Raw genomic sequence first — 9387 nt, forward strand, 5'->3', positions numbered from 1 at the left:
TCTGGCAGCGCTGTCAGGGGTGACCATTGGTGGAGGCTGCAATAGCCTCTTAAGAAAGATCTTTGGGCATGGTACTTATTATTTTACAATTTAAGCACTGGCCAGAATGTTATTTTGATATTTAGATATTTATGGGTTTTTATAAAGCGCGAACTATCGCTCCGGGAGGAGCATCTTGGCGCTGTGCAAGCATGAAGAAGATAAGTGATCGATGATAAGTGGTGAGGGTCTGGAACTAAATAGCTGCCAATACAGAGTTGTCAGGTTGTTGATATACCCAAGTCTTAAGGAGTTTTCTGAATTTACTCTCTTTTTCAGTTAGTCTAAGGTTCACGGGTAAGTTGTTCCATGCCCTTGCTGCCAAAAAGGTAAAGGTTTTCCCACCCCTAGTCTTATACTTGAACCTGGGAATCATTATGAGATTTGTTCCAGAGGATCTCAAACATCGTGAGGGGTTGTAAAAGGTGAAGCGTTTTTGAAGGTACTGGGGCCCTGTGCCCTTCAGAGCTTTAAAAACGGTAAGTAAGAGTTTAAAAAGAATTCTTTTATGGAGTGGTAGCCAGTGTAGAGAATTTAATGCAGCTGAGGCAGATGACCTTCTGGGGAGTTTCAGGACCAATCTGGCGGCTGCGTGTTGTATACTCTGAAGCTTCCTCAGGGTGGACTTTTTCACTCCCACCATTAGGCCATTGCAGTAATCAAGTCGGGAAAGGATCAAAGCTACCGCGACTGATTTTCTAGCTGCAATGGGGAGGAAGTCAAAGAATTTCTTTAATGATTTGATGAGTCCGAAGCATCGACCAGCAGTGATCCTGACATGATCATCGAAGGAAAGGGAAGAATCAAATTGCACACCCAGGTTCCGCGCGGAAGATGCTGCACTAGGTGGGGCCTCTGATCCTATGGGCCACCAGTCCTTCGGGCAGAAGGATAGGTTTTTTCCTAACGGTATGATTTCAGTCTTTGCACTGTTACACCTCAAGTGATTTGTATTCAACCATCGGAAAACATCAGAAAGACAGGTCTGGAAACGCAAAGCTGCGTCCGAACACTTTTTATCAATGGTGACGACGAGTTGTGTGTCGTCAGCATATGACGTGACGAGGATCCCATGGGATTCTATCAAAGCGAGGAGGGGGGCCATATAGATGTTAAAGAAAAGGGGGCTTAATATGGACCCTTGAGGAACTCCTGATGTTGTGGATTTTTCGCTAGATAGATAGGGACCCAGAGATACAGTCTGGGACCTGTTAGACAGGAAAGATTTAACCCATGACAGAGCTGTATCAGTCACGCCAATCTCTCGCATTCTATTGATCAGAATAGTGTGAGAGATAGTGTCGAAAGCTGCCGTTAAATCGAGCAGGATGAGGACGGCTTGCCTTACTTCATCCTGCAGGAACTTGATGGAATCAGATAGTTCTATCAAGGCTGTTTCTGTGGAATGACCGGAGCGAAACCCTGACTGTTGAGGGTGCAGGACGTTATGAGTCTCTACAAATATTTTTAATTGTTCATGGACTAACTGTTCCGTGATCTTGCCAAGGACAGGCAGTAATGAAATGGGGCGCATGTTCGTGAGGTCAGTGGGAGATTTGTTCAGCTTCTTCATCAGGGGCTTCACAATAGCCTTCTTCCAGTCATTGGGCACTATCCCTTGCTCGAGGGATTCATTGATGATTGAATTAATACAAGGATTTACTGCCTCGATAAGGTGATGAAGAATACTAGGAGGGCAGGAATCAGTGGGGGCTCCTGATTTACATGCCAACATTGCCTTACTAGTTTGTTGGAGGGAAACGGGCTTAAAACTGCATAGCGGGGGGTAGTTATCCCTTACCTCATAAGAATTGATAGGGGGAGAGGGAAAGTCTTTCTGGATGATGACAATTTTATCCACAAAGAAGTCTGCTATTTGGTTGCACAGAGATTCAGACGGTGGAATTTCAGGCGTGAGGGCTTTGGGGTGGGTAAAAGACTTAACAATTGTGAAAACAGTTTTTTGTTTTTGTTGGGCTTCATTTATGGCCTTAGTAAAGTATTCCCTTTTTGCTGCTTTTATGTGAGAGTGATATAGCTTCCTCTGTTGGACGTAAAGTGCTCTTGCACTCTCATCATAAGATTTTCTCCAGCCTCTTTCTAATTTACGGCATAGGAGATGGCTGTCGGTTAAAATCTGGGTGAACCAAGGTGCGTTGGGTTTTCTGTTATGGCATTTTGCCTGATGGACTTTGGGATCAGAATGGTCTAAAACAATTTGATCCATCCAGGCATGGAACCTACGCGAGTTGAGTTGAGTATTGAGTCATATTACAGATATGTGGCCGTTGGTACTTGCACAGTGTGTTGTTCTCCAGTCCGTTGACGCAGTGAGTGACATCAGGAGGGCATTGCTTGAAGATCCCTGAGCATTGGCTGCTGCCGGCAGCAAGACACTTCTCGCAAAGTAGACAATCTGCTGGAAAAAGAAAATCAATCTAGAGATCTGAGTATAATTTTACTTTAATTCAAAGAGGGAGAAATACACGTAAAAAACAAGTATAAATGTGTTAACCTTAGAGTGGGGCCCATCCACTATTTGCAATGAAATGATTTAGCAATAGAGAGAAGCCAAGAAACTTCTTGGGCTGTATCATACATAGGGTGAATGTCCCTTGCTTGCGACAGGCACACCTTAAAAAGGTGCTAACAAGGAAAATGTGCTGTATTAGGATGAATGCCCTGCGCCCAGGGCAGCGGCAAAATCATGTTATATTGGGGGATGCACATTCATGATCTGATTTGAAGCTGCTCTTGGTTTCACAGGGCAGGCGGCTACCTGCTGGCACTTTTAAGGGAGATTATGAATCCCCTTGCAGGCAGGTGAAGTGAGGGACTGCACCCACCTGAGAGGGGATTTCTGGGCTTTGGAGCCCCTGTGCCCTTTAGGGGGCTGCCATCTGGGGACGCACTGACAGTGTGCAATGTTGTAGGTCACCTCCGGACTGCCTTTCTGCCTCTGACATCTTTGATACAACACGGGCACAGAGGCAGAGACACTCCCTCATTTGCGTCCGAGGCCCCTTCTGTAATACTAAAAGGCCCAGGAGCACACACAATGGGCACACACTCTTGTTGCACCTCAGAGGCATTTGTGTGATATGGCACCTGGTGATCAATTGTATAAAATATAATGGAAAGTTTAAAAATGTAGCAGACAATTATTGCTGTTTGGAGAGTAGACAAGTGAAGAAAAATAAAAAAAACAGCACTTGGGGAGAGATGGGCAAAAGTTGAGGTACAATAGTATTGTAACAGACTGAGATGGAAAGAGAATAACCTAAACACAAAAATGGGTAGACAGAGAAGGACAGCAAATATAGAAAAGGGCAATAGAGATAAGAAGATTTAATTAAAGATAGAGGGGCAGATTAACAAAAATGTGGCCCAAAACAGAGCAGCAACGAAAGCTGATGATCTGTGTTGCATCGAAAGGCAGAGAGCAGACCAGCACAATGTCTACATAGCTTTTGTGCTATTTACCTCTCTGCCTGTGCTAGAGCACTTTTGGCTACCTAGTGCCATGCACACTCACTTGCACCATAGTGCAAACTAGTGTGTGATGTCTTGCATGGGTTTTGTACTGGAAAGCTCCCCTTCCTGTACACAATGACGATGGTTAGACATAGATGAAAGATATTACACATCACAAAGTGCTGTGGATTTAAATGCAGAAGCAACAACTGTCAGAGGACAATTATATGATATGTCATGTCATGTGATAAATAGTGCAACCTACATATGACATTTAAGTTCAATGGCAATGGTGTTCTTTATGGGTCAACGTACTTACTGTATGGTCAATGATATCAAGCCATTTTGCATCACAGTTTTAACACAGAACACATATTGTGGCATTGATGCACAATGCACATAGTCATAATAGCAGAAAAAATAGGAATCCTTTATATGTGAATAATCTAGAGAGACCACTCAGCAAAAGCAAATGTCCTACAGTTGGGACCCCCCATTTTTTACTACATGAACTTCTGACCTTTTCTGTGATCCAAACTTGCTTACCAAGCCTAAGTTACAAATATTGGGCTTAAAAAAGCAAGTAAATATAGTTAATGTAGTCATACCTGCCAATTTCCTAAGTAAACTACTGGAGTGAAGTTAAAACCTTTCTCATTTACACCTAACATCAAACTTGCTTTTAGATGAGTATGCTTACAGTAGAAAGGATGGCTGAACTGTTTTCAACATGATATCTTAATTAAGACTTTATGGGGCACGTGCATCAAGCATTTTACTGGTCGCTATTATTTAATCGATATTCCTTAGCTTAATGAATGTGGCCCTAAATTACTAACTTTTGGTTAGAAGTTCCATAAAATCAAATTGTAGTACACATGTAATCCCCTATGGAATGGGTTGGACAAACAAGATTGTGTTTCCCTTTAAGGTGAAAGTCTTTTTCAAACATAAAATCCAGAGCTCAATTATCGTGCAGCTATAAAGATTTCACATTCTTAGTTTATCTGGTTTTCAAGTAATCGCACACATAGATAAAGACTCTAAACTCAGGACCTCCGAATTACATCTTCCTTTGAATAACCTTTTTCGTACACTATGAACTTGAGTTGGGAGTGGGACACAAGTCTCGTGTTTGGTGGAGCCCAAGTCAAGGAATACATTAGACGTGTTGGTACAGATGTTGTTCCCTTTTTTATGACAGTAACAGTCATCATTACAAGGAGGTTTGTTATGGGGAGTCCAACACAGGATTTCTTTTTATAATTTCACCACTTAGCTTAATGAGACAATAGGATAGATTCTACCCCAGGAAATTGACTTAACTTCCTGAAGGAAGCACTGGACAATTGTAGTTCTTCATTCAGTATAATCAGCACCGGCTGAATGGTTCTACCACTTTAACCCTAACACAATTACAGCATCAAATCACCTTGGAAGGAGGAAGACGTTAGGAATTACCAACTGCCTGAGAGAGGACTGTGAAAGAAGACTGGGAAACATTTGTGTCCACCTGTGTCTTGACACTGCATGCATAGACGGCCTATACAATACCTGGTTGAACTAGCCACTTGCTTCTCCACACTTTCAGGAAAATATATTTTGGTGATCAACTTATAGAAACTGTGACAACAGTGCTCTGAAAGTGATTACCCTCAATCCTGCACCTGTTTCAATGTTTGCAACCATAACTGACTGCATTGCCACAGGGAGACAAGTCTCAGGGTACAGGACTCAAACATTTACTAGGTCCAGCCAAGGATAGCCTCAGACAGGCACCCAGGTAAAGTTAGGCACCCTCTAAATAATAATAATAATAATAATAATAATAATAATAATAATAATAATAATAATAATAATACGGTGTATAAAGCTCAAACAGTTACTTCAATGACAGAGGTGTCCCGGTGCTCAAGCAGCAAGCAGCACATGCAGGTTGGTTTCAAAAGCTGGAAACAGACCTAGTTTTTGTTAAACAGCCATGTCTTTAGTGCTTTCCTCAAGCAGGACGAAGGAACGCAGGTAAGGCGTTCCACATGTTGGCTGTTCTAGCGGAAAAAGCCCTTACACCCAGCCGGGCTTTCGCAAAGTGGGGGAAATTGGGTAGGTTCTGGGTGTTCAATCTCAAAGAACGAACCTGCTTGAAGCAGCAAAGTCTTAGGTTGAGATAACTTGAACATTTTCTCTTCAGTGCGCGGTAGGCCAGGGTCAGTGCCTTGAATTCTATTCTTTTTGTTACTGGGTGCCATTGCCGATCCTGTAGGTGCGTGGAGACAGGATGCCGAAAGGGAATACATCTAATTAGTCTTGCAGCCGCATTCTGCACCATCTGCGAGCATCTAATCACATATTTGGGCATGTCATCCGTAAGCGTAGTCCAGCCTAGATCTATCAGTGGCATGGACTACAGATTAACGGCAGTCTTCTGGTGGCAGATGTAAGAATTTACAAAGGTTTTTCAATTTAATTCAAGTTACCGCAAATAATTCAACATATAGCCAACCTAGAGCAAACCAAAGGGGGTGTGCCCACAACAGCACCAGATGTTCAGTTTGTGGGTGGGGATTCCCTTGCAATTACAGGTTGAATAAAACTGAGATAAACAATGGAACGAACAGGGAAAGGGCAGTCATATGATAGTAGATGGAGTCAGCTGGGGACATTTAAGCTTACAGCTAATTTCTCGAGAAAAGTAAGCTCTGTCCTGATCATTACTTTCTTCTTTTCTATGTGCACATTTAAGTGAACTCAAAATCATTAAGACTGCAAAAGGGCATTGTAAAATCCAATAGATTAAAGATGACTTCTTAATTGCTGTGTCAGGATGTATGTTTATTCTTGTTAATCAAATAATCAAGTACAGCATTTAGATAAGGTAGTAATCCAGGTTCCAGTTAAGGTTAAGATAAATGCCCCACCGGGAGCACCTGCCCTGCTGCTCAGCCTCCAAGGTAACTGACAGTACACTTAAAGATACACAGATAGAACTAAGCATGACATCATAGAGACAGGCTGAGCAGCAGAGTACAAGAGACTAAGAAAGGACAAGAAAGAGAGAAGAGCAGGGAGAAGCAGGATACAACAGGCATGCTCAGCTTACCTCCAGTTATCAGTGCTTGGACAATGACCACAGCTAACAGGGCCCTCATGGTGCTAAGAGAGAAAGGTGTAGGGTTATGGGGTATGTGACCTGGATCACTTGCCTAAGTCTTCTGCACATCTCGTGCTCAGGGCATGCATTTTATACTGCCTCAGAAGGAGGGGTGCATGATACTTGCGCTCTGTACACAGTATGTGGCTGATCCCTTTGTTTGTGACTGGGTGTAGTTCTCTGGTTGCTGGCATAATCCCTGAGAAGTGCATTAAAATAACCTGTATGACATGATGTGAGTCAGATTTATTGAGCAAAAGCAGAATTGTACGGAGGCCATAATTATAAGCGCGGGCTCAATTCCAATCAAACAAACATATATACATATGGGCAGGAATCATAACTATGATTAATATAATTTCTCCTTAGAGATATTTATCAAGGGTGGCGTATTTAAATATTGCACCTCTGACAATTTTTCAAGAAAAATGCCAAAAGAAGCAAACATGAGGAATTGGGGCTGCTAAACACTGCATCAGTATGTGTCACTAGACTACCACGGCCATAACCAGGAATAAGAGGTATTTCACCCACCCAGAACATACCACACTCTGAATATCTTTTCTTGGTTATTATTTTGTGCAGGAAATACCTCCTCTTCATCCTACTGTTTGTTGTGGCTCCTGCAATTTATGCTGCAGATTCAGTTTTTCGTTCATGTATATAAATGTGCAAATTGGAATTCTACCACCGTAATTCTGATACTGAAGAAGAGGCTTTTATCACATTTATATGGTACATTTCATATATTTTATTTCCTCTTCAGGTTTTCTTATGTAGAATCATTTATTACAGTAATTAAATGCATATTCTGAGATAAAAAATAATCAAAACTTGTTAAAGGTGATTATCACACAGATTTGACACTGCAATGCACTGCACTTGTGCTGCAACTGGAAATTCCACACTGCTCAGTTGAAGCACTTGTGTAGTTTGTGAAACCATATGAAAGACAGTTACACAAGTCCTCCCAAGCCTTGTGCTAGAACTGACTCATATTAAGGATTGTTTTGTACCAAAACTTCATAATCTCATTCATGTCTGAACTAAAAATGTTATAGTGAGGTGGAGGTCAGAACATGCACTCACACACGCATATTTGATGAATTAATGTTTCTTAAAATGTATTGGACCAATCTTTGAAGATGTTAACAGGTCATTGATAAAGTTAGAGCTAGCTTGACAAACTTCTAACACAATACATTGAGCATCAATCTCCAGATAACAATGTAACATTTTATTGAAATAATGGCTAATTATTTTGTTTGTCAAATTGTCAAATTTTCAATGCTCAGCACTACTCAACACAGATGAATTGATCAGTTTTCCCAGAGGGTTTTTGACAGCTATAAAATGGTAGGATGATTGGATTATGACCTCAACATAACATTGATTGATTTACTTGTGTTTATTATAAGAACTAATGACATAATCAACCGTGCTCTCTATACTACTAGTATCAGATGTATAGATATTACCTGAGCCAATCAAATTACTTTATAGACTACTACCTATAACTTGGTATTTGTAAAGCACAAATTAATCACCAGTAGGGGTCTCATAGTGCTAGGGGCCATCAGGGAGATTAAGTGAGCTACTGCGCAGAGTCATGTGATACTGAGCTGAGCTGCCTCCAGTGCTAGGGAACGAACTTTGAGCCCCGCGGTCCGGAGTCATCCACCCTGTTAGTTGCACCACACCTCTCTCCCTCTTCGAGGCCTTATACAAATTACTTGTCAGAGCAAGTTGAGTGGGCAAGGGGCAACATGTGCCCCTTGAGCCTAATATAGGCAAGGCCCTGGAAGACGCTGACTCCCGAAAAGTAGGGCCTGATGGCAAAGTAGATTCACAATGCGGTAAAAGTGGAGGTGCCGGAGCCCACCCGGATAGTCTGCAATTTAAAATCCCAGTGACAAAGGTGGCCTACAAACTTGCACATGTTGGCCCCCGCCCCTCTTGGGTAAACTGCAGGAAGCCTGGGAGGTCCCCGAACTCTGATCTGAGGCCCTGAGTGGACATGTGTCCCCCGGGGGCTGAAGTAGCTTTGCGGGGAGGCCCTTGGAACAAACCGTGGCTATGAAAGCTCCTGAAAGTGCCCTGAGCCGGCGAGTGAAGAACGGAAGAAGCTCATCGCAGCAAGCGGGGACCTGGGGACACTGGGGTTGCCTTGCCTGCCATACCACTCAGGGTTTCTTTGATTAAAATTAAATTTCGACACAGCACGCCTGACCTCAAAATGGCGACCCGTGGGAAGCGGTTTACCTATGAAGGGCTGCACAAGTGATTGGAGGGGCACCTTAACACAAGGAAGATATGTGGGGCCTATGTGAGCTTAATTACTCAAAGAGGGGATACATTTTATGAGCTAAGGGGGGGGGGAACCACCAAAACTATAATGTGCCTGACCCTAGGATGGGTGCCAGAGGCCTAATGCCTGACACAATAAACACTGAAAACATTGCAGCTTTGATAGCCACGGGAAGATGCAGATGACCACCTGAGATATCATATTTTGTAGAAGCAAATGCTGGTGGCCTGGGGTGGCAAGCCGGCCCACAAGTGAGAAAAGCTGACTGAATGGAACACCAGGAGCAGAATCTCTAACCTAACACCAAGATGGCCACCGCAGTGGTCCTTTACCACAATGAGCTACTACTCTTGGACAAAATTGTATATCGTCAGACCTGGAGCATATCCTCCACTCTGCTCACCCATCAGGACAT

At 42.8% G+C, this 9387-nt stretch overlaps 1 long non-coding RNA gene across 1 annotated transcript; it reads right to left on the minus strand.

The window, feature by feature from the left end:
- Positions 1-2365: 2365 nt before the first annotated feature.
- On the minus strand, positions 2366-6708 carry LOC144826911 (uncharacterized). The gene is made up of 2 exons (XR_013609969.1): positions 6614-6708; positions 2366-2458 (listed from the first exon to the last, which is right to left on the minus strand). It is a non-coding gene; the product is annotated as an uncharacterized LOC144826911 (long non-coding RNA).
- Positions 6709-9387: the final 2679 nt, after the last annotated feature.

Source organism: Lissotriton helveticus, chromosome 4_1, assembly GCF_964261635.1.
Source record: "Lissotriton helveticus chromosome 4_1, aLisHel1.1, whole genome shotgun sequence".
NCBI classification, from domain to species: Eukaryota; Metazoa; Chordata; class Amphibia; order Caudata; family Salamandridae; genus Lissotriton; species Lissotriton helveticus.